The sequence below is a fragment of the Carettochelys insculpta genome, chromosome 14 (assembly GCF_033958435.1).
Source record: "Carettochelys insculpta isolate YL-2023 chromosome 14, ASM3395843v1, whole genome shotgun sequence".
Lineage (NCBI taxonomy): Eukaryota > Metazoa > Chordata > Testudines > Carettochelyidae > Carettochelys > Carettochelys insculpta.
In genome coordinates, this window is record NC_134150.1 from 39,568,366 (window position 1) to 39,593,460 (window position 25,095).

The following is a 25,095-nucleotide window of genomic DNA, read 5'->3' on the forward strand; positions in this document are numbered from 1 at the left end:
AGGGCCAGATCCACAGCTGGTGTAAATCAGTGGCAGCTCACCGAGCCTCCTTCCCTTTGTGCCAGTGCAGGATCAGGCCTGTACTTTCAGTGTTTGGACTCCCTGTGATGTGAACACCCCTCACACCTCCCAGCAACCTGACCTAAGGGTCAATTGTCTCCCCATTAACAATATAGGTCTCGTTTCCAAAGTTGGCTGATTTCCTCTTCCAGCCACTGGGTCTCATGGCACCTCATCTGCCGAGTTAAAGAGCCTTCTAGTAACGCACTTCTTCCTGCACAGCTACGCAGAGGTGGCCATCAAGCCGCCTCTGAATCATCGCTGCACTGTAGTACACGAATTCCCTTATATCCGTGCGACTGGCAGGGCATGAAGGGAGGGCCTTCAAAGCTCTCAACTTAACTCAGCTGCTGCGGTTGGTTTACATTTTGCACTTTGAAGGGCTGGAAGAAGGAAGCGACACTAGTCTGTTTTGCTGCCTGTTCAGAACGTCTTCCACTTCCCGTTTCATTTTCGGAGACAGATCCGTGGCTAGCGGGGAGCAGGACAGCCTACACTGGCTGGCGCTCCTTCAGCTGAGGTTCCAGCCCTGTTCCCAGCCCTTCGCAACTTTCTTTCTCATTCACCAGCGCCACGCTTTTGTCCAGCAGGTGCCAGAGCTGCCAGGGGGTTATTAGCAACCTCACAAATCTATCTGCTGCTGCTTTATTTTGGTATTTGAACCAAACCCTTTTTACTTTGCGTTACCACTTCCCTTGCCTGCCACGGCTGTCAGGCCTGCTGTCACTCACCCTCTCCAGCCTCGGCTCCGTTGCGTGCCCTGACTTGCAGCATCTGTCATCCGCTCATTAGTGCGCAAGCAACTGTACCGTTCTCAGTTTTTTGTAGCTTTAATAAGTGGCAGTAACTAAAGCAATCCACATTCTAGCTCCCTAACTGCACACACTTGGGCTGGAATGGATTTTTTCCATCTTTGAGACAGACCTGCAATAAACCAGTATTTTCGTTTTGTTTAACGTTCATGGCCCCTCACTGCATGTGAACCTACATACCGAGCCTGCACCTTCCAAAGTGACAGACTTTATGGAGCTGCTTAGAGCTATTCTACAGAACTCTCCCTAATAGCCAGACCAGGTGTGTCTCGTTACCTTCAACCCGGGCATGTTAAAAAGGGAGGTAGCGGAAGGCAGAGGAGACGAGCAGAGAGGAGAAGCCCATGATCGGCCAGGTAATGGTTTAAGCTTATAAACTCAGTCCCGCCTGCAACAGAAACCCTAGAAGGTGGGTGAACGCAGCCCAGAACCCACTGTGCAGGTGTGATTCATGGATAGGGGCATGCCAGCTTGACGAAAGCTGTCCAGCTGAACTCAGCCAACTACTCACGCAGCTCAGCCATCCTGCTAAAGCCTGAGGACAGAGACTGGCCTCGCGCCATAGGCTGTTGGCCGCCAAAGACTAGCTACAGAGAAATCCCCCAGCTGCAAGGGGATTCTTCGCAGGGCTGCAGGGTAGCAGATCTGCCTCAGTTCGTCTTAATGAATGGGAGGAGACTTATGCAGAGCGAGAGACCCAAGTCACCTGCGCCAGCCACGGTCAGGGAGCCTTCCAGCTCACAGACCGACTCGTGGAAGACGGTCACATGCTGCTGTGCTGAAGGGGGCTCTGTGCATGTTGCAGGGTGCGCTGGCCACCTGAGCTCAGGCCCACCCTTGCCCTTGGCTGGCTCTGTGCTTGGGTAACCAGCCAGAGCCTCTGCCAGTGCCACAAAGTCCACAGCGCTCTCTGCCACACTCCAGAGGGCTGGGAGGCCCTGCCTGTCATGCAGACATGCCTATGGGGGAGCACTTCAGGTTGCAGGCAGGTCTGCAGAGAACAGGTGCAATGCACAACCTCACCCCCCTGGACCCCAGAGCCAACCCCACAATCACAGCACACGGCAGGCAAAACACCGCCCCACACTAACACGCCTGGGCACAGGGACCTGCTGAACCCAGAGGGGACTATGCCTCTCCCAGCAGAGCAGTAAATACCCATGTCTGGGTAGAACCCAGACCTTCCTGGAACGTGCAGCTAACCCGGCTCCTCCCAGCCACAACTGTCACCAGCCCCCTCCTGCTGTAGGATTCCAGAGAGGATACGGCTGGTCCCTGTACACCACAGGACTTAGCAAAAGGGGAAAGACAGGGACCAGACAGCTGGTCAGGGACCAGACAGGGACCAGACAGCCTAGAGAGGGTAGTCAAAGCAGGAGGTTTTAGGTCAAGGAAGGAGCATTTAGATGAAGTCAGTATGCACCGGTGGGGGGGGGCAAGGGGTCCCCAGTACAATGTACAAGCACTAAGGCCGAGGCTGCTGTGAAGAAAGTATTTTATGTTGATCCAATTTTTCGATGGTTTAGTCCTATAGAACTGGGAGCATCTCAGTAAGAAGAATGGTCCATGAATTTTGCTGGGAAGCTCTTAGAATCAATGAGGCACACATGTGAGCAGACGTATAAATTTACCATTCGCTTCCTGGAAAGGTTTAATTTATGGAATCCATATGGTACCACTGCACAACCGCGAGCACTCGACAAATCCCACCAGCCCTCAAGAGGCAACACTTACTGACTCCAACTGGCAGCTTTCCACCCAGTCACCCAGCTGCTTGGAGCGAGGCCGAGGATGGGAGAGGCTGGCACCTTTGCCACCATGCAAGATCTGCTAGGCAGCCGGCCCACGGTCCCACAGGGCTCGTTAAGGGAAACACGGGTGTAACTCTGAGCTGCTGCTTCTCTTTTGCAATTATTAATAGAAAGCAACTCTTTCCGCATGGCAGGACTGATTGCTGCATGTTGGGCTTTTTACTGCGCGGCCTCCGGTTTAATTGGGCACCAAGCGGCAGCATCAGCGGGAGGCGCCTTACAGGGGAAGGCTACAGGCATGTGCAGGAAAAAGGATGCGCCAGGGCCTGAACCCCACAGAGCGAGTCTTGGGGCTATTTGACATGGATGGTAACAGGCTCCCTGCTCCCTCCATCCCTGCGCATCAGAGGTCTCATCTGCGCAGGGGATCCCAGCCAGCACTTGTACAGCACCTTGCGATAGCCAGGCACAACCACAGAACGCACCCAGTTCATCTTAGCCCGGCCTGAAGTCAGGCTAGATGGCACCAGCGTTCCCTCTAATGCTTTCCAGCCAGGGCCAACTGAATGTTATGTGCACCGAGGCATGTGTGGATGTGCACCAGCTATAGAAATGCAGGCAGCTGACCGCGGGGAGCTGTAGGCGCTCTGCTAATTAGCTGGGCGGCACCTGAATCTCTCCTGGGCGGCTGCCCAACCACTCAGCCTACAGGGAACGCTAGACAGCACCGAAGCCAAGAGTGACGGTGCACTAGGGAGTAGCACCAGCAACGCCAGCCTGGTGACAGGCCACGGATGGCTGGAATTAGGGCAAACCCCCAGTTGCAGACAAGCCCGTGGGATATGGCCAGTGGTACAAGGGTCTGTGCAGGGCGGCCACGGTGCCTGTGCCTGTGCCTGGCAAAAACCAGCCTGGTATTTCCAATGATACAGGCCGGCATGCAATAGTGTTTAGGCTGCATTGCACAGCTGTGGCACAACTCGGGCATTCATCTACTCAGGCAAGACCTCACATCCCAAACAACATCATGCTACGTCCAAAACACGCCCTCGTCCCCTGGCTGGGGCCAGGCCTGAGCACGAGGTCACGGTACTACAGCAGATGCCTCCAATGCAATGCAAACACCGCCTACTATCACATCCCAGAGCAAATTCCAACTGGAGTGCAACGCAGCCAAGAGAAGAAGCTGTGGGCATGCTGCCAGACATGCCTGGGGACATGGGCTGGCCCGGATCTAACCAGTCTGGCTGAGACTTCTCCTGGCAACAGCGCGTATGCTTTGCAAACCTGCCCTAGGCACCTTATGCAACAAGACACAGAACATGCTCTCATCCTTCTCCAATGCACCAACCTACAAGCCTGCAGATCTCAGAGACAAAGGAGGGCTTGCTCTCTCATCTCCACTGATTTCTAATCAGGGGCTTGAGCCATCCAGGTGCTGATCCATGAGCAAGCCTTCCCTCTCATCCCCAGCCTGCTTACTTGGCTTACAAGCCTTTGCTGAGGGACCTTGTCGAAGGCCTGAGTGCAGTATGTCTACCTGATCATCTCTGTCCACGTGTGACTGCCTCTAAGAATTCTAATAGACTGGTGAGGTGCGATTTCCCTCTGCCAAAGCTGTACTAATGCTTTCCCATGCTACTATGTTCATCTAAATGCCTGGTAATTTTGTTCTTTTCTGCAGTTTCAACCCATTTGCCTGGTTTTAAGCTCTCTCCCCACTAACAGAAGGAGCTCTTGTCAGAGGCTTCCACTGCCACTGGGGCACCTACAAAATATTCACGATTTAATCCCAGCCCACGGCTGGCTCCAAGTTTTTGTCCACCTCTCTCCATCCAGTTCCCTGTTCAAACTGCCAGGGTTCGGTGGGGTGGGAGCCAGGGAGTTCAAATACAAACCTGGCAAAACAATGACTGGGCTGCGTGCAACAGGTAGCTGATTTGCTTCAGGATGAAATCCATATGTCAGAAGTTTCAGGAAGACTCAGCGGGGCTTTTGCTCCAAATCAACAGTGTCTCTAAGGGGAAACGGTCTCATTTGGGGCCCAAACCCACCTGAAGCACATCTCTGGGCTCTTTGCAAAATTCAGCCTCCTCATGCAATCACAGTGAAATGGTGAGAGAGTCCCTCCGGTGGTCACAAAGTCCTGCCCAGTTCCGCCTGGGCTCACTCTCTCAGGACCCACCAGCTCCCCTCACAACCCTGTCTACTCCCATCGACAGAACCCTGGCTTAAAAAGAAACCCAGACATACCTGGGATCCCTTCTCGGCTTCTGGGCTGATCACTTTCCTTTCATGCCAAGTGAATTCAGCACTGATGTGGTGTCCCCAGGCCATGACCGGAGGCAGAAATCCGGCCTATCTATAAACAGCCACCCACACAATCGATTACCCTGCCTGTACCTCTTCAACCCCGCTGGGGAGACACCACCCCTGGAATGAAAGGGCAGGGGGGTCTCTGGGTCCCACTCCATCCTGACAACCAAAATACCCAGTATGCTGCAGTGCTGGGCTGTACAACAGAGACCGCTGTCCATGAGGAACTGGGTTGGGAACCATCAAACTCATTTTGTATGGGGGCGTGCCTCTGAACACAAGTGGCCTGGCTACCCATCACTGCTGGCACGCCTGAACTGCCGACCAGGAGCAAAGCAGCTCCAAGACCATCCAGGTTTCTCAGCTCACCCATCAGCTGATTCCTTCCGCTCCTCCTCAATCCTCTCCACTTCCGCACAGGGGAACGAGCCCAGCACCTGCCCAACAGCTGCTTCTGTTCAGCCCAGCCACCAGCTGAGCCCTGAGGCCCCTGATAGCAAAGGTGAGACCCCAGGAACTGCTCCCAGATGGGCAGGTCAGGTGGCTGGCTGGTCAAGAAACAGCCGCTGGCGCATCTGCCTCCCACAGCTGGGCCCAGGTTGCAGATGCTGGGGTTCTCTGGAGAAGAGGTAGCCACACGGCCTTATCAGCTCCATTCATGCCATCAGCAGCAAACGCGACGTCTCGGCCAGCAGTCCCCTTGTCACGTCCTCACCTCGTGCCCTGATGCTGGGAGATGGGGAACCGGGCCCCATGAGGTGAGGCCAGGATAGCCCGAACAGCAGCCTCAGCAGGTTTTTCAACCAGACTCTTTGTGTTCCCAACCCCCTTCCTCTGCCTGCTGAATGGCTGGCGGCCAAGGGCTTGTTCCTCTGTTCAAGGTCTCCCCGGAGATGGCCAAGGCTTTTCCCCAGGCCAGGCCCCCGCGGGACAGAGATAAGTATGCAGAGAATCTGGCACCTTCTTCCTTGCCCCCACTAGTTGTAGTGAGAGAGGCCACAGCCCAAGGGGACAGTTTTGGCACAGTCCAGCTATGGCTCTGGCTGTTAGCTGGGAGTCACCTGACTGTGGACAAGGAAGGAAGCCCTACCTCATCCGGGGCCCACGGCACTGGCTGGCTCTTGGGGGGAGCTGTGCTGGGGTGGGAGGATCTAGGGGGAGACTGCACCCCAAGGTCCAGGCCCCTCTCTGAGTTCCTGCAGAGGCCAGGAGCTCTGGCTGGCACAGGCACACCCTGCCTGAATCCCGGTTTGCTGGCATCCAAGGGAGTGTAAGATACAGAGAGCCAGGGACGTTGGTAACCAGGGGCGGCTCCATCGCCCAACCTGCACCGGGAGACGCATGCTGGAGGTGTTACTGGCCCTGTCTCACGCATGGTGCCGGGGGCTACGAGGCAGCCAGTCACCCTGGGGGTACTGCTCCTTGGATCAGACCAATCCTTAGTCAGGCGCCCTCTCACCAAGGAGATGTGAAACCGCCTGCAATCATCAGACATCTGATCCCGTGCCCACTGGATTCAGTGGAAGTTTTACCATCAACGTCAAGAGGGAGCCGGATTGGGGCTTGGTGTCCCCAGGGCACATCCCCCTTACAGTAAAGGTATCAAGCCTGGTATCACGGCCTCATTCCAACTCATTCCGATTGTCACAAAGCCCTGGCTGGGATCATTTAGTTGAGTCTTTGAGCAGGAGTTTGGACTCAATGACCTCCCCCAGGTCTCTTCCAACCCTAGGATTTTGCCTCCCTACATTTAACCCCACCCCAGCTGCAAATTAGGTAAGGCTCCGTGCCACTTCTTGTCTTGGAACAACTCGGCAAAGTTCACGTGTTATGTTAATCAGCTGCCGCTTTCCAGCCCAGAGGTGGCTGCACCTTGCTGCCAGGCAAATGGTTACCTCCCTGACAGGACGCGTCATTTGTTACGGTTTGAGAACTGCTTGGAGATCCTCAGATGAATAGGCGTTAAAGAGTTGTGCAAATAATTAGTAATTATTATTACTACTAGCTTGGTAGCAACAGGCGTCACGCAATCAAGGACACCAGATCAGGTATTAATTAAATGCAGTGCCTGACATGATTGGTCACCGTTGCCCCGGTCCCATCAGAGGAAGGTGTCCTTCAATAATTATTCATTGGTGGATTACTGCCATGCCGTGCCAGGGCTGCTGGTGGGGAAAGAGGAGCAGCTTGATTTTCAGAGAGGCTGAAGGTGCCACTGTGTGCTCACCCGTAGCTTACAGCACTTCTTGCCAGCCCAGCTCTAAGGCCTTTCGGGCCACGCTGTGGAACAGGGACCAACTGAGACACATTCTGACTGCATCTGCCCTTGCAGCCTAAGGCAGGAGTTACAGCTAGAGCCCTAGTGGAGAGAAGCCAACAATGGATGACTTAGGCTAGTCAGCGAGCCACCCGAGTGGCTCTCCTTCTGCTTAGTGGGCCCCAAGCTTGTCATAATGAAGACGGTCTCCCAGGACAGGGCAGCTTTGCTAACGGCGCCAGCGTGCCTAGAATCTGTGGTTGAGCCACAACAGCGCTTCCCTTGGCTGGAGAGGGGGCACAGGGCTCCCACGAGGTTGTGTGCCATCAGCACACACCTCACTTCATGTGCCCTTGTGTAACCGCCCAAGGGCAGACTTGAACCTGCGACCTCTGGAGCTTAGTGCAGGAGCCCCTACAGTGGGAGTGCAAAGCCTGCTGGCTCTCAGCTAAGGTGGTAGAGGAGACTCAGTCTTCCTCTGTGTGCGTGGGGTAGGTGCCCCTACATGGGCCAGTGAACCACACCCTGAGGTGTGCGGCTTACACTTGCTTTACACGTGTCACTGTAGGAAGGGTGGGGGGGACATGGTGCAGATGGAAACCAGTGGAATCTGGCAACTCTGTGCACAGGCAACGATGAACAAAATGTCTCGCGGGCGGCACACACAACCCCAATGGGCTGCAGGGTGCCCACCGCTGAATTCCACATCAGACCCCTTCGCAAGGTTCCAGTGTGAGAACCCGGCTCAGGTTTTGCCTTCCACCTTCCACTGGGAAGGCTGCCAACCCATTTATTCAGTCCCAGCCCAGGCTAAGGCTAGCCGCTTGTGCCGGCAGCGTGGGAAAAGTGGGCTGGATTTCAGAGCCTGGCCCCAGGAGCGATCCTGACCCGTTCTCCTGCGAGGGAGCTAGCCCTGCCCCTTTCGTTAGATTCCTTCCTCTTCCCCTCTGAGCGCCGGAGCTGGGCTGCGCTCTCCCGCGAGAGGCGAGAGCCTTTTGCTTATCTGGCATGTAACGTTCTGCAGAACAGCCTGGCTCCCCAGACACAGCCATTATCTTGATGGAAGTGCCAGAGCAGGCTGCGCTGCCAAGCAAACACACAAACCCCGGCAAGGCTCCCTGTTCTGCTTCCTTCTGCGCCGTGGCTCCATGGCTGGCGCCAAGCCGGCAACCTGAGCTCAACAGGAGGAGGCCAAAGCACAGCCGTCTACTCTCCCTGGGGCAGAAGCCACAGGAGAGGAGCTGGGGCTGCACAGACCTCTCCACCAGCTGAAAAGAGTGCCCTGGAAACCACCAAGGGGCCTTGAAACTGAGGTGAACGCTCCTACCACAGCCAGGAGGGATACCCCTGCCCCAGTCCGCACCTCCCACACAGCCACCGACACCAGCCGGCCACACCAATGCTGAGCCGACCACCAGAACCAGGCCACAGGGTTACAGCCCCTGCCTGCGGGAGAGCAGGGGGGACCGGCAGCCCCTGCCTAGGCAGGGAACTGGTTACGTGAGAGACACCCAGATGATCCTGGCAAGTAACCCTTCCCTCGTGCTGGGGAGAAAGGTGAAAAGCTGCCCAGGTCACTGCCGATCAGAACCGGAGAGGACGGATGGACTCGCACCATATCAGCCCGACCCTGGGCATGTGAACAAGACCCAGCCAGCCCAAGCCCCTGGGAGCAAATTCTCAGGGCCCCCCAGTGCCCCAGCCCGATAAGGAAAGGGGAAAATCCTCAGCGGCTGTGTCTACACTCGAGGTGCAGCCACGTTCCCACGGTGTCCTGTCGACAGCCATATCCTGCCCCCCACGAGGAATATCACCTGTCAGCAGAGATCCAGCCGGGACGTTGGCCCACAACACCCCCACTCACTGGCCCTGTCTGGCACAGACGTGCCCTTTCCTAACCTGGTGGGGGCAGGTCTGTGCCAAGCCCCTTCTGTGGCACTGTTCGACTGGCGCTCACAGAGCTCTCTGGAGGAGCCAGTGGGGCCTGATTCTGTGCGGATGAGGCCCCGGGGTCTCCAGATGGGGTGGGGTGGGCGACCAGAATGGACCTAGGGAGAAAGACGCCGCTGTTGGCAGATGGGCCCCCCAGACCATGGACAGACAGGCAGCTGACGGGGCGGGGAAATGCTGAAAAACAACCGAGACTGAAATACGGAACCCCTCTGGTCCCAGAGAAAACACTCCAATGCCTCCTCGCTGCCCTGCCTCTGCCCAGCCCTACAGCTCCCTCCCTCCCGCCTAAAAGGGCATCCCATCACCCTTTGGCACGGTGACTGCTCAGACCCAGAGGTACCCACCCTGCCAGCAATGGCCACCAAACTCTGCCTCTGCCGAGGCGAGTCACGCTCCCCCTTGCTGACCGGGGCCCAGCGCCGCAGGGGACAATCTCACTGGGACGGGTAGGCAGCCTCTTCCTTCCGCACTCACAGATCGGGCATGGGGTGGGACATGTGCCAGCCGGTCTCTTACACCGCCCTCACAGCAGGGAAACTAGCTCTTTGTGCCACCCGGTCCCTTGGGCTCAGCCTCGCTGTGTGCCAGCACAGCACACACAGAAACAACACGCACCGGGACAGCAGCAGAGCGGATCGCCTTCCTACACGTCTCAACCCCCTGTCAGATCCAGAACAAAGCCCTACCGGTGCCCAAGCAGCCGGGGCGAGTGCAACTGGAATCCTGAGCCATCCAACAACCAGGGACAGGTGCTAACCAGGGAGGGACCCCTCCAGCCCCGCACCTCCCTATCCGACAGCCCTGCCCTTCCCAAGCGCATAAGCAGGGCCATTGTGTATAGTTAGGAAAACACACAGCAGTGCCAGACAGTGGCAGCCAGGGCGGGTGTCTGGGCCTCGTCCTCCTTCAACTTTCCCCCGTGCTATCTGTCAGGAAATCAGTCCTGGTTACACAGATAAGAAATAATTGATGCAAAGAAGCCATCTGTTTGCGAACACGGAGTATCTGCTCAATTAGGAGGGATCTGTCCAGCCCGATAAACCATCTCTCCATCCCCACTCCCGGGGAGGGCTTTGCACCCTGGCCATGTCCTCAAAGACTCACAACCAATTAGCGGCAAACAGAGTGATTTGGGCACTAACTTGTTAACTAGCACCCCGAGGCGCCTTTGTGGGGAGGGTGGGGGCAGGGGAAGCCGCCTCTGACACGTCACCTTGTCTGCTGATAAGCCAGGAAGCACTAAAGCTCAACAAATGTTGCAGAAGCTTAGCAGGGGAGGCTGGCCGGCCATCAAGGGCTGGCAGCGAGCAAGCCCTGAGCAGAGGCTGGGCCTGACCGGCTGCTTCCCAGCCTGCTGCTGGGGCGAAAGGAGCCCGAGGCCACAGCAGCAGCACAAGGCCTGCACCCGGTGACATGAGAACTGCAGGTTCATTTCAGGGACACCTGGGGGGCCTGGGGGGCCTGCTTAGCCAATGCATCACATGCAAGAGGTGCTGCTCAGAATCAAGGAGCAAGCTCTCCAAAGGGCAGCCGGCCGTCTCCTCTGCTGGACGGAGCTCACTCTGCTTTGTTTCCACTTTGCCAGTTGCATCCCTAGCTTGCTCCATTTATGGGACCCAAAGGTGCAGTGTCTCTGAGCTGTGCCTGGTGACAGCAGGTCTGGCCCCCCCAGCAGCAACTCCCCCAGACTTCACCGGGGTCTAGTCTAACCTCCCAAAGGAAGGAGGGGCCAGTTGCTCGCAGAGAGCAGAGGCCGGTGTTGTGACAACTGGGTTCTGGGCACGGCTTGCGTGCGCATCTGGAACTTGTGCCAAGTATTTCTCTCTCTTGGGATTCATTCCACCCACTTCCCTGCTACCCCTCCACATTGGGCCACGCCTGCAGCGGAAACACGGTGGTTCCAGACAGAGGGCTAGGATGCTGGGACCCCTGCCACAGGGGCTGGCGGCCCTCTTACATGGGCAACAGATCGCCAGGAGACGGTTAAACACCTCCAGCACTCCCTGTAAGCTGAGCGCTTGGGCAGCCGCCCAGCAGAGATTCAGGTGCCGCCCAGCTGACTGGCAGAGCACCCACAGCTGGCAGCCTGTGTTTCCTTTGGTGGTGCACATGCCTTGGTGCACCTAATAAAATTCATTCTGCCCCAGACAGTAATAGAGGGGACAATGAACTTCCCGTGTCACTAAAATACAGGGCATGGTGGGAACGGACACAATGGGAGCCACTCAGACACGTGACGTCCCCGCTCAGCAGCCAATCCAGATGATAGAGACCCCTCGCAAGAGCCATTTAGCATTTTGGCAGCCGGGACAATGTCGGGCGATCCCCAGTGCTGATTGGCTAGTGCAAAGGCGGTGACTGATTGCTTCCGGTGAAAGCCACCAGGGGCAGCTGTGCACTCAGCATTTTCCCCCACGCGGTGCAGGTGACAGGGCTGTTATTATTAACATGGAAAGCGTCGTGCCGTCAGCCAGCGGGCTTGGTTTCTCACGGCCTGACAGCGCATTAGATGAACGCTCACTGGCCAAGCAGCATTTTCCAGCCCTGCCTGGGCTATGACAGTAAGAAATGCCAGCTCATTTCCAGGGGAATTCTTCAGGGTGACCGCACACTGTGGGGGGTGGCTGCAATAGGAACTGATATGAATTCTACCCTTAACTCTACAGAGAGAGTAAGACACACACACACCTGGAAGTTAACCTCTGCTGGGAACTCAGCCCTGGGATCAACCCAAACAGGACAATAGCACCCACCAAACGTCACACACGTGTTCAGTTCTCCCAGCGCTGCACTGCCTCCTAGCACCATGGGGTATTATGAGAAGCCCTCTGAGCCAGTCTGTCGAGTTCAGAGGCAGGAGGGCCCAGTGGTTGGAGCAGGGTACTGGGTTCCATTTGCCCTTTGGGCAAATTCCTTAAGCTTAATGGGCCCCAATTGCCCCATCCGTAGAATGGGGCTAACCATGCTCCCCCACGTTTGTCAAGCACATTGAGCTCTTCGGTTGACAGTGGCCAGCTCAGCGGTTACACAAGTGCCTCTAGGGAGCAGACTGATAGCACGGGGAGGCCAGCCAACCCAGGTATAATGGGAGACAGAAGCTCTCCCCCTCTCCTATTCATGGCCTGGCTTCACCCTGGCGGGGGAGCCGAGGACCTGCTTTGGTCTGAGAGAGGAAGTGCCAGAGATGTCACCAGGAAGCCTGATCCTCGCTCAGCATCCTGGTCCTCCCACTCTGCCTGGAGTGACATCTCTCTGCCCAGCCAAGCCCCAGCCCTTACCTACGCAAGCGTCCAATGTGTGCCCAGAGAGCGGGGGCAGGTGGGAGAGGTACCAGGGCAGCACCATCTCAGGGGATGCTGCCCTGACCCCCTCCCTGTGACACATTCCCAGCAACATCCTGTGACACATCCCCAGCAACTAAACCCCCAGAGGCAGATTGCTTCACGTCTGTGCGCACACAGCACCTCCTTCCTCGCCTGCCCCTGCCTTCCCCACCCCGGGCACCTCCCACGCAGCCGGCCCACAGGGCAAACACCTTGTGTGGCTTTGGCGCGAAGACAAACGCCGGCTCTTCCCCAGCAAGATTAAAGCCCACGAGCCGAACCCCAGGCCTGTGCTCCCCGTATGCTGAGCACTCGGGCAGCCACCCAGGAGAGAGTCAAAAGCCACCCAGGTGGTTAGCAGGGCGCCCATGTCCAGCAGCCCGTGTCTCTATAAGCGGTGCACATCGGCACACGCCTCGGTGCACATAGCAAAATTCGTTCTGCGCACGGATGGGAAAAATTAGAGGGAACGTTGCCCCAGGCCAACACTAGAGACGAGCCCTGGGAAATGAGGAGGCCTGGATCCCAGCAGGCGTGAGAGAAACTCCGCACAGCCGCCCCACCCCTCCACCCTTGGGATGCTCACCGAGTAGGGCCCGGCTCTCTTGCTAGCAGGCTGAGCCGAACCCTGCCTCCCAACGGATGCCGGGCTGAGGTGGAAGGGCAGTCTCCAGACCTGAGTCCTGGTGCTGGGGTGCCAGGCCCCAGAGAAAGCTACGTTACCCTGAGCACCGAGCCCAGATTCCACGGCACAGCTGAGCCCTTTGCGGGAGGAGCCGAGGGAAGCCACCAGCTCCAATGTCCAGGCTGAAACAAGCTGGGGAGCCCCTACGGCTTCCGCTCAGAGGCCTGCGGGAGCAGCTTTGGCACCTGAGGCACAACTTCAACACGCTGCCTCCACAGCTGGGTCCGAGCCGCAGCAGGAGGCCTGCAAGCTGGAGCGCGTCCACCCAGGCCGGGCAGCTTTGCTTCACCAGGCAGTCCCCGGGCAGGGCGGAGATCCGCTGAGTGATAGCAGACGAACGCTGGGGCCTTCTCCGTCCACCCTCCAAGCTCTTCGGTAGCGGATGGCTGCGGTTTGGCTGCTGCACTGTAGTCCGTGTGACACCTTCCAACCTCCCCCCAGCTGCCAGGCCCAACGGTTATCAGATGCTCCCCTCCAGCTGGCCAATAGGGGACCGTATGCTGCTCCTCACCAGCTTACACCCTCTCCTCCCAGGGCGCCAAAGGGGGGGAAGCCATGAGGTAATCGGCTTTGGAATTACTCCCTGCCCCAGGGGAGACGGACTAAGCCGGGCTGCCTTGGAAAGCGCTACCTATTGATATGCAAAAGGGGCTCCGGCCTCGCCGCCTGTGCAGCTCCCGGCAGCTGGCTCCTGCCATCCGGCCCGGTGGCGCCGCTGCTGGCATAGGCAAGGTGGAGAGCAGAGGTGCAGACCAGCACGGGAGATACCAAAGCACCAGGGGCTGGCTGCATGCCTGACTGGGGACGGCCAGTTCGAGATGTGCCCACGTGCTCCCCTCCAGCTCCATGTGTGGGGTGAGACCCGCATTAGAAACAGGCCAGAACCAGACCCCAGGGCCAAGCTCAGCTGCAGCGCAGGCGGAACCAAAACCCTGGATCCCGACGCTCCCATGGGCAGGGGTTCGAAACGCAAACCCAAACTGCCCCTACAGCTGCAGTGTGACTGCGATCGCGGCCTGGGCTCAGCGCTCCCTGCAAGCTGAGCACTGGGGCACCTGCCCAGGAGATTCAGGTGTCACCCAGCTACTTAGCACAGCGTTCCCAGCACCCTCAGCCGGCAGCGTGTGTTTCTGTTGGGGTGCACATCTGCACATGCCAGGTGCACATAAAATTTATTTCACACACGGATGGAAAAAATTAAGAGGGAACCCTGGTCTTGGATCACTTGCATCTCCGCTCTCCACGCCCCACCTGTGCCCGTGTCGCCCTGGCTGGCAGCTGCATTTCTCTCTCAGCGAGCGCTTCTGCTTTACTGATCCCTCCGGCAGGAAACGCGACCCATGCCTGGCACCTGAGACGGAGCACAGGAAAGCAGGCCAAAAGCTGCAGCGCTCCTCAAGGCCGTGACAGGCGAGTTCTGATCCTGACAATCGCAACGCTTCCCAAACTTCAGCCCAATGACTCGACAGGCTTTGGGGCTGGGGCCCAGATCTACTCGGAGAGCTTGGTATGCCATCAGACAGACGCAGCATCGAAGGGTCACCTTGGACCAGGCAGGAGCTGTGCTCACAGCTCAGCAGACTCGAGCTTCAGCGTTTTCTACCTGAGATTTACAACAGCCGTGCATGCATCTTCCTGCTGCACTAGGGGGCTTCCCCTGTGGCCACGCTGCCCCCCGACCACCGTTAAGGCAGCTTCCCTGTTCGTTGTCCCCTTTTCTTTTCCTGTGCGATGCTTAAAAACACCAAGGAGCCCAGCCGTGTCAGGTGTGGCTTTTAGAATTGCACTCACATGGAATTTGCACGCCCACGTCACCGCTGCTGTGCACACCAGCCAGCCCACTGGCTGCCTAGCCATGTGCCCAGTCAGTCTGGGACTGCACAGCACGTCCAGCGAGCACTTTCTGTCTTGTCAGCCTGGGCACGGATGAGACCAGCTCATGGGCTGCAGAGCAGTCTGCCTCCATCTTCCTCCCGCTCCTTGCTGGCTACCCTCAGCCTTTTAAAACTGAACCAAACGCCACCCCACTGTGCTGCCCCCAGGTGGCTGCCCCACGCTGCCCGTAATCAGCCAGCTGCAAAATGGCTCTGCCTGCCACCTGCTTCCAAGAACGAGCTCCGGGCAGGCGTGGGGAGACCAGACTGGCTAAAGGGCCACACAAAGGTAAGGGGAGGGGACCCCAACGTGCGGCCCACAGTGCTGCTGTCACTGCTGGGCCCAGCCTGGCTGCTCTCGCCCCCTGAACCAGAAAGACGCTCGTAAAGTCGGGGAGCTGATGAAGGCCAGACTGGGGAACAGCAACACACCCAGAGGAAGCGAGACTCCTGATTGGCTCCAACCAGCGTTTTGGGTGCTCTGGGACGCCGGCTCTGGGTGCTTGGGACACCGGCTGGACGCATGCGTGCCCAGGCACAGCGCTGACCTCGGAGGGAAGCCCGGCCGAAGGCTGGGGATTCAGAACCCCTCTACCAACTCCTCCTTCAGCTTGGCACCGATGCTGGGTGCGGGTTTGTCTCGCCCCCGTGTGAATCGAGCAGCTGCTCGCAGGGGTTGGGAGCGTTAACGAGCTGGTATCTGCCAGTCCTGCTAGGAAAAGGCACAGAACGGCCGAGGCCAGTGCCGGAAGGAGGGCGGATTCCCTCCAGCAGGTGCAGGGACAGGGCGATCCCTCGGCGTTCCAGGCTCAGGGTTGTACGGCTCATCCGCATCCGTAGCTCACGGAGACTGTCCCAGCGCCTTACGGAGGAGACAGGGAGCCCAGACACAGTATGGAGATGGCTTCCCAGGGAGGGGGAGGCAATAATATGTATCGGCCGCAATTCGAGCATGTGGGTGACCGCTTCGTTCTCGGTCATTAGGAAATGAGTGTAGGGACTGCAGTAAGCCTCGCACTTGTCAGTGTGCTGCACATCAGCTGGAGGGCTGATCTTCCAGCTCCCAAAGTCACAGTCCTTTGGGATCACTCGAGCTAAAGGAGAATCTCCAACAGGCAGTTAGCTATATAGGGTGCATGACACACAGTTAAGCGGTTGTGATTCCATCCAGCAGAGGGCAGTGGTGCACATACATGCTACCCAGCTCATTACATGTACTTTCCCCCCAACTCTGGGCACTGGGTGTGTCTCTTAATTTAAAGGGGAAGACGCAGAGCAAATAAGTATGCAGTTGGTAGAGTGGCTCCCGAGACATTGCAAACACACCTGCTACCCAGGCCCCCGGGGCTTTTGGTGCCAAAACGCACAGCTTTGCCTGGCAGCAGGTTTGGCACCTGTCCTTGGGCGGCACTCTGCTTCCCACACTGCGGCCTTGTGCCTCTCAGCCAGCACCGCATCCTCCCTCCGAGGTCAGCGCTTGCCTGGGCGCGCATGCCTCTAGCCGGCATCCCGAACTCCCAGAGCCGCGCCAGTGGCGGGGCCGAGAGCTGCCGCGGGTGAGGCTGCACTTGGCAAAGGTCTGCTCAGGCTCCCAACATTCCCCCTCTCCACCAGCGTTCCCTGGGTGGGATGTCTCGCTTCCTCCAGGCGTGTTGCTGTTCCCTGACCCGGCCTTCATCAACTCCCCGACTTTACGAGTTTCTATTACAGGGCGGGAGCAGCCAGGCAGGGCCCAGCAGTGACCCACAGACCCCCCGCTTCTCGCTCCCATTCGCGGATGTGGTCCGTAACCCACAGCCAACGGCTGTAAGAGGCGCTCGTGTCTGAGAACCGCACCTCAGCGAGAAGAGGGGGACTCAACCCCCGCTTCACCCGCACTTTGGGGGCTCGGCACCAGCTCTGGGGTGCAGGCTGGCACCTGGGCAGTGACTTAAGAAGTCACCATCAACCCCCCAGGGTCCTGCTCCACCTCTCCTCCCAGCAGGGCCAAGAGAGCACCACCCCCGAGCACCTTCTCCCCCGAGCACTCAGCAAGTTGCATGGAAAGGGAACGGCCCTCCGAGTGTGCACGCCCGCAGCAAAAGACTCCCGCCAGCTCCGCTCAGGGGAAAGCCGCCCAGCCCTCCGGCTCCCGCTGGGGCTCTCTCGCTGTGCTCTGCCATCCCACCACCACCAGTTACGGCAGCGGGGCCGGCGGGGGACCAGCGTGGGAGTCTCTCGTCAGGCCAGATGTTTCCCGATGCTCTGCCCTCCAGAAACCGCTTACTCCCCTCTCCGCCTCCCACGCAGAAGTCCCTGACACAGAGCAACAGCTCCCTGGGATAATGGGCCCCAACGAGGAGTGTCCGCCCTGGCTACTGACCTAGTTAATACAGGGCTTTCCTCACTCGGGTAAACCTCCCCCTGGACTCCAGGTCTGGCGCTGCGCACTGGACAAGGGCCAGGGGAACCACAGGCCGCTTGTCTGAGCAGACAGACGAGTCCCCAGTTCTTCACCCGCTGCCCAACAGCCACAGAAATTGCCACACCCACCACTGGAATGCAGCCACCTCTGGGGCAGAGCGCAGCTGCAGTGCTACTGCACCGCAATGCCTCGCAAGCACTTGAGACAGGAAGGGGAGAGAAATCGTTGAGCCTGTCAGAACATCGGCCGATAATTACCATCACCACGGCTCTGCCCCCACCAGCAGGGCAGGAGATGTGTCAGCGTGGAGTCAGCTCCTATGGACCGGATTCAGAGGCCCTGTTCCCTCACTCAGCCAAGGCACCGCCTCGCTGAGCCTTTCCATGCACGCAGGCCCACAGCACACCTTACGCCGCCCACCCCCGCGGCCGCTGTTAGCCCCACCTTCTGGAGGGGAAACTGAGGCCCAGAGCTGGGCTACGGCTGAGGGTCTGCGCAGCAGCACTGCATTCCCTGGTTCACCGCTTGCGATGCAAACCCCGGGGGCTGCGGCGAGGGTGACGAGCAGGAGCAGCTTGCAGGGGGCTGCACAGGTAGGGTTGGGAGAGCTCAGAGTTACTGGGGGCCGCTGGCAGGCCTCGAGAAAGGCTCTCTGAGGTGGTCTCACAAGCAGGCAGCTCCCCGTGCCTGGGCTGTGCGCCCTGCTGCCGGATTTCTCAGGCAATGTTTGCTTTGCAGAAAGCCAGAGCCTGTAATTACAGCTCCCACCGCCTGCCATTAAACACCAGGAACATTCCACTGGGGCAGAGCCCTTCCAAGGCGGGGGCATGCCCACGTGCTGGGCACCCCTGCTGGCAGCAGGTGCCACTCCACATGCTTCATGGGAAATCAGGCCGGCCTTCAACTTGCCTCTGCCACGGCCCATGGGGAGTGGCTGTCAGCCACCTGTGGCCTTGTCTCCTCCTAGCAAGCTCTCCCTCAGGGGCCCGGCTCAGGGCACAGCTGATCAGCGGACACTGCACCCAGCTGACTGCTGCAATACCAAAGGCTGCAGATGGGCTGGGGGGCTGGGGAGGGAGGGGTCAGCAGAACGCTGCCCGGAGAAGGGCCCCAGCTGTGCCGCAGGCAGCAAGCTGCAGCATTCAGCTGGGTGCCGGGGGTCAGTCCGCTGCTCAGCTGTGCCCTGAACAGGGCCCCTGAGTGACAGCTTGCTAGGAGGAGATGGGGGGGGTTCCTATGTCTCCCACCCTGCAGCTGCCCTGGAAGGTGCCCTAGCCCCTGGTCAGCCAGAGCTCCAAAACAGACCCTAGCGCCCCACCGGCCCTCCCGGGGATTGTTCCCACCGGGTTAAGGGGCAGCAGGGAGACCGTCTATCCCAGCCCACAGCTCTGGTCTCTCGGCGCAGAAACACAGGCATTCACCCCACAACCAGCTTCACTCAGTCACCAGGAGACCACCTCAGAGCCGGTGCTCCCAGTGCATGTCCCCTTCCTCGTCGGCTGCCCCTGCCTGCCTGTGGCAGCCCCAGGGGCGTCTCTCCCTTCGCAGCCTGCTCCCAGCCCTCCCGCCAGCCACACCTCTTCAATGAGAGACGGGGCCCTGCTCCCATCAGACCCACACACAGAGCAACCGGCTGCTGGCACCACGGGACTTGTTCCGAGGACTTGGCACCCTGGCTCACGGTGTTGGCTGCCTGCCTGCCCAGCCCCGCGACGGCACAGCCACTGCTCCTCTGCCTGGGTTAGCTCCCTGAGCACGCCACCCTGCTCTGGGTTTGAGGACAGCAAGGCACTCGCCGGGCCTTGAAGCCGTGGGTCCCAACCCCGCCGCCCAGCCAGTGCCCAGCTCCCCACGCTAACCACCAGGCAACTCGAGAGACATGTCGCTATAGCACAGAGCAGGGATCCCTCTGCCCATCTGACTAGCACCTCTGCATCTGACCAGCGTGTGGCATTAGCACAGCTCAGCAGCACACAGGGCACACAGCTGTCCACTGCACTCCCGGCAGATATTCACCCCAACTTGGACGGCAATCGGCACCAGGGCCTGAGCTGTCTACAGGCACATAGCGGGACAGCCGCTTGATATCTCGCTCGTCGTGCATCAGACCACAGAGCCAAGACAGATGCACACAAGGCCGTGGCGGCCACATGGGATGCACCGGCCAGCCACCCACGTGCCCAAGTGTGCCCATGGGGGTGCACGCCTGGGCAGGTACCTGCAGTGCCTGACTTCACAGGCCAGCACACCGGGAACTCTCAGCTCTGCTGGTTAAAATGGCCCAGCAAGGAGGCCTGGCTGAATGCCGAGCCCACTCCCCACCCTGCAGCTGTCTGGTTGGTTCCAACCAGCTGGTCTCTGAGTCCAGGACTGCCTGCATGTACAGTGCTGAATACAGGTGGGTGCAACCGCAAACCGAAACAGCCAGGGGTCCAGCTGCTCCTGAGTTAAATGGGACCAGCCGAGCTCTCCAGGAATCCATCCCCACACGGCCTGGCTCTCAGCCTGCCCAACCTTCCAACAGCACCTGCCTAGCTCTAGCCAAGCCGGAGAGGCACCTCCCAGCACCAGTCCTACCCCGTGCCTGAATCAACATGCCTCCACGCACACGGCCAAAGCACCTTCATGCACGCTCACGGAGAACTTTGCTGCCTCCCGCCCTCACTCGCTGCCTTGGAAATAAAGCCCTGCAAGTTCCCTTTGCTCCAGCCTCTGCCTGGCCAGGCGCTGAAGAACGCGCCGCGCCTGGGCTCCCATCGGCAGAGCGCCAAGGCTGGTGCAGACGGCCCTGCACATTCCTGCTGGCTCCACGGAGCAGAGACCACAGTCACACGCCAGTGAAGCCTGTCATTAGTGACGGGGCCTCCCCCCACCACGCCCCAGGGTAGCCCACAGAAGTCCCACAGCTCTGCTTCCCTAGCCCTGTCTACAGCGGACACCACGGCCCCAGGGAACGCGCAGGAGAACTCCCCCTGCCTTAGAGGCAAGCAGAACAGCCTTCGCCACGGCAGCAGAGGGGCAGGTTCAGAAGCAGGAGGCTGGGTGGAAAAGGCCCTGGGGTTGGCGCTATTTGTCCCGCAGCCTCATGCTGTGATAAGAGGAACATCCCTCCCCAGCCAGCCTGCGGGAGGACACCCAGCTATGCAGGAGCGCACAATAATGCCCTGGGACAGTGCCTCCCGCCCGAGGTACCTACCCAAGGGAAGCAATCCCTGGGAGGCAGGGACAGGAGCCCCTCCCCCCTCCCCAGACTGACCACCTCTGCGGTGGAGCCCAACAACAGAGCACCACCACCGCTTCACTGCACGGGACATAATGGGGCTTATGTCGATCGCACACTTGGGGGAGCACCGTTGCACCAGCGGGTGCCCCTTCTGCACTAGTGCCCCTTCTGCACTAGTGCTCCTAGCCCAGCTGCCTCCACCACAGCTGCACTGGTGCATTGGAGGGACATTCCTCCTCCCCTGCGGCCTGGGCCGAGAACACCAAGCCAAGGGAAACCCCGGAGCTGGGACCTGTGAGGGCAGGAGGGCCCACCCTGGGGCAAGGGTCACGGGAGCATTGCAGGTGTAAGTGGCCAGGGCTTGGATCCATCTGGCAAGAGACATGCTCCGGGAGAAACGCCCAGAGTCACCCCGGCTGCCTGGTTCAGGGAAAGTGCCTCAAGCTGCTCCCTGCAGCACAGCGCCCCCTACTGCCACCTGGGGCTCGGCACTGAGTCACGGGGAGAGCACCCCCTGCAGGCTCACCACGCGCCGCTCCCTGCAGCACAGCTCCCCCTACTGCCACCTGCGGCTCGGCACTGAGTCACGGGGAGAGCGCCACCTGCAGGCTCACCACGCACCACTCCCTGCAGCACAGCGCCCCCTACTGCCAGCTGGGACTCGACACTGAGTGACGGGGAGAGCGCCCCCTGCAGGTTCACCACGCACCGCTCCCTGAAGCACAGCGCCCCTCTACTGCCACCTGGGGCTCGGCACTGAGTCACGGGGAGAGCGCCCCCTGCAGGCTCACCACGCGCTGCTCCCTGCAGCACAGCTCCCCATAGTGCCACCTGCAGCTTGGCACTGAGTCACGGGGAGAGCACCCCCTGCAGGCTCACCACGCGCCGCTCCCTGCAGCACAGCTCCCCATAGTGCCACCTGCAGCTCGGCACTGAGTCATGGGGAGAGCGCCACCTGCAGGCTCACCACGCACCACTCCCTGCAGCACAGCGCCCCCTACTGCCACCTGGGGCTCGGCACTGAGTCACGGGGAGAGCGCCCCCTGCAGGCTCACCACGCGCCGCTCCCTGCAGCACAGCACCCCCTACTGCCAGCTGGGGCTCGGCACTGAGTCACGGGGAGAGCGCCACCTGCAGGCTCACCACGCACCACTCCCTGCAGCACAGCGCCCCCTACTGCCAGCTGGGGCTCGACACTGAGTGACGGGGAGAGCGCCCCCTGCAGGTTCACCACGCACCGCTCCCTGCAGCACAGCACCCCCTACTGCCAGCTGGGGCTCGGCACTGAGTCACGGGGAGAGCGCCACCTGCAGGCTCACCACGCACCACTCCCTGCAGCACAGCGCCCCCTACTGCCAGCTGGGGCTCGACACTGAGTGACGGGGAGAGCGCCCCCTGCAGGTTCACCACGCACCGCTCCCTGCAGCACAGCGCCCCCTACTGCCACCTGGGGCTCGGCACTGAGTCACGGGGAGAGCGCCCCCTGCAGGCTCACCACGCGCCGCTCCCTGCAGCACAGCGCCCTCTACTGCCCCCTGGGGCTCGGCACTGAGTCACGGGGAGAGTGCCCCCTGCAGGCTCACCACGCACCACTCCCTGCAGCACAGCGCCCCCTACTGCCATGGAGCTGCTCTGGGCCCGCACTGAGGGTAAAACTCCCTCCACTGATTTACCAGCCACAATTCAGCTGTTCCTTGGAGGTCTCCCGGACTGAGCTCTGACTGAGGAGCTGGGGGACAGGCCAGGCTGGCAGCAGGCAGCGGCCTGGTGCACAGGGCCCTGAGGCTCATCTTTGCGGTTTGCCCTCGCTCTGGCCAGCCGCACACCTCTCCCCATGCTACCCCTGGTGACAGGCTTCAGGAGCTATAGCACAGACAGGGCACGCCCTGTACAGCTCTGCCTCCTGCTCCTGGAAGGAGCAAGCCAGCCTTTGCCCTGGACAGGCCTGGCCTGCTCTGCACCAGCCACACATCTCTTTGCCTTGGGGTGGCTGGGGGCAGCCCTGGGAATCAGACCTGTCCGCCTAGGGTTCAGCAGCACCTCATGCTGCAAGGCGAGGCTCCTCCTGCCCCTAGAGAGCACAGCCCCACACCCTTGCCCTCCCATTCTCCCGGCAGCAACAGGCCCTCACCCGACACAGCCACTGCTGACAGCGAGTTAATGAGCTGCGGCTGCAATCTGGGTTATATATAGCCCCAAAGCGACTGCGATTAATTGCAGTCGAGCGCTCGCAGAAGAAAGGTCTGGACAAGTGGGGGACGGGGAGTGTTAGTGAGGGAGCAGGCGGGAACCCTCACTCCCCAGCCAGTCACCCGGCTCCAGCAGCACGTCCCCCAGTGCAAAAAGGCCTCGTCCTTCCCGCCAGATCAGGGCTTTGCCCCCCACTGCTTAGCCCCCCCCACTGAGCCCTCAAGGGAGGGCCTTCCCCTGGGGCTGGCAGAGCGTCTGCAAAGACAAAGACACCTGCCCTAGAGCTTCCTCCCGGGGACGTCTTGGGCCTAGCTTCTCAGCGCCCACCCCCTTACAGCAGCCCCACCCATGGAACAAGGTGCCCACAACCGGTCCCCAGAAAGCCCCCACTGGGGTCGCTCCAGCTCACCTTCCCCACTGCACCAACCCTCTGCCAGCCCGGACGCTTCTCTGTGCCTGCCCTGCCAGCTGGCCTCCGCGGAGCCCCTCCCCAGCTGGAAGTGCCTCCATCTCCTCCCACCCCCATGCTCCTCGGAGATGCCCAGCAGGGCGGGTGGGGGTGCTGGGAGGCATTCGCATGTGTACAGGGTGGGAGGGTGGTTTGCAGCAGTGCCAGAGCGGCTCACACTGGGCTGCCAGCAGCCTACAGACCAGGGACTGCACAGAGCATCTTGAGCAGCGCTAAAGGAAGCAACTTCTCCCCCTGGGCTTTGTGCACAGTCCATAATCTGCTTGGCTGAAGCCTGAATTGCAGCCTGCTCCTGCTCCAGCCACTAAGCAGCTTTTCCTGCCCTCATCTAGGGATTTTGGCTGGGCAGGGGAGACCTCCCCTCCAAAGGCCTCCCCTTTGTCTCGCTCCCCCCACATCCCAACCCAGTCCAGCAGGGACTCGCTGCCTCCTGAGTGCCAGCGGTGGGATCACCTGCCGCTCCTGTGGCAGGACACAGGCGCCAGGCAGGCGACCGCAGCAGCCAGTGGCTGGCGGGCCAGAGCGAACCAGGCAGTGGAGGGAGAGTGTGCCAGGAGCCCGGGGCAGCAGCTGCATGGGGGCGGCATGGCCCAGCCTTGCTCAGTAAGCAGAGAGGTGAGAGAGCCAGGGCTCTGGTGCCCTGCTGGGCCCCTCTGCTCCCTGCCTAACAGCTGGAAGGCACCGGTTCAGCCACACAGACACCACCCCCCGCCAGGCAGGGCGCAGAACAGCCAGAAGGCAAAGCAGGAGCCCAACGCGCTCGTCAGCTCCCTCAGCACAGCACAACATGGGCCGGGCAGGCGGAGCCGGGGTCGGGGGTGAGAATAGCTATAAGTGGCTTATGCCTTTGGCGCAGAGGCTGAACTGACAGCCCGGCGGATTAACAAAGACGTCCTCTGTTCCCCGGCAGGTCATGTGGAAAGCGCTCGGCCGACCCCGGCACGGTTTTCGCAGGAGCAGACCGCTGCTCCAGAGAGAGTTGAGGTGGGGGGATGGGGTGCTGTTTAGCCGGCTACAACTAAATCGGTTCTCCCAGCACGCCCGCCAGGTGGGCGACGGAGCGAGGGCATCGGCTGCGGGGAAAGCCATGGATCAGAGGAGCAGATTGACAAAACACGGGAAAAGGCAGCTTGCAACGGGCATGCCGGGCTGCACTACCAAGGGGTGATCTGGCCGGGGGCAGCGAAGCCGGATCCGGGAGCTAGGGGGTCGCAGGTTAGGCCATGCACTCGCTGTGCTACCATGGGCAGGGCGTTGCGCCCTCCTCTTTCCAATCGCGGCCACCTCATGGCTACTCACTGGCAAAGGGCTCTCCTGCCCCCCGCCCCTGCACAGACAGCCCCAGTGGGGAGAAGCCATCGCCGCCTAGCGGTGGATGCTGCATCTCCACGGTGCGGGAGCCCCACGAGGGTTGTTGTGGGCAGCCAGGCATGGCAGTGCCCAGTCGGGGCCCAGGGTCCGCACACAGGCCCACGAGGCAGTGCTCAATGCTAAGTGCAGCTCCCCAGGGCACCGCAGCAGGGAACCCGGCACAGCAACAGAGGTGGGTGTAAGCTCCCTGGGAACTGGCTCAGAGCTCCCAATACACGTGGCCCTGTGCCCAGGCTCAAGCCAGCCCGAGATGGACAGCTGCCAATAACTGAGCTGCGCAGCAAACCTCCACCACCAGGCATCCATGCAGGGCAATGCCCGCCAGATGCCCACGGTCACGTCTGGCGCCAGCTTGCACCCAGGCGCAGCTCCCTTGCTAGCAATGGGTTTGCAATCCAGGCAGAACA

General features: G+C 60.1%; 1 protein-coding gene across 2 annotated transcripts in view; it reads right to left on the minus strand.

The window, feature by feature from the left end:
- The window catches only part of GSE1 (Gse1 coiled-coil protein), a 321,434-nt gene that overhangs the window by 200,918 nt on the left and 95,421 nt on the right, over positions 1-25,095 (minus strand). The window lies entirely within an intron of this gene.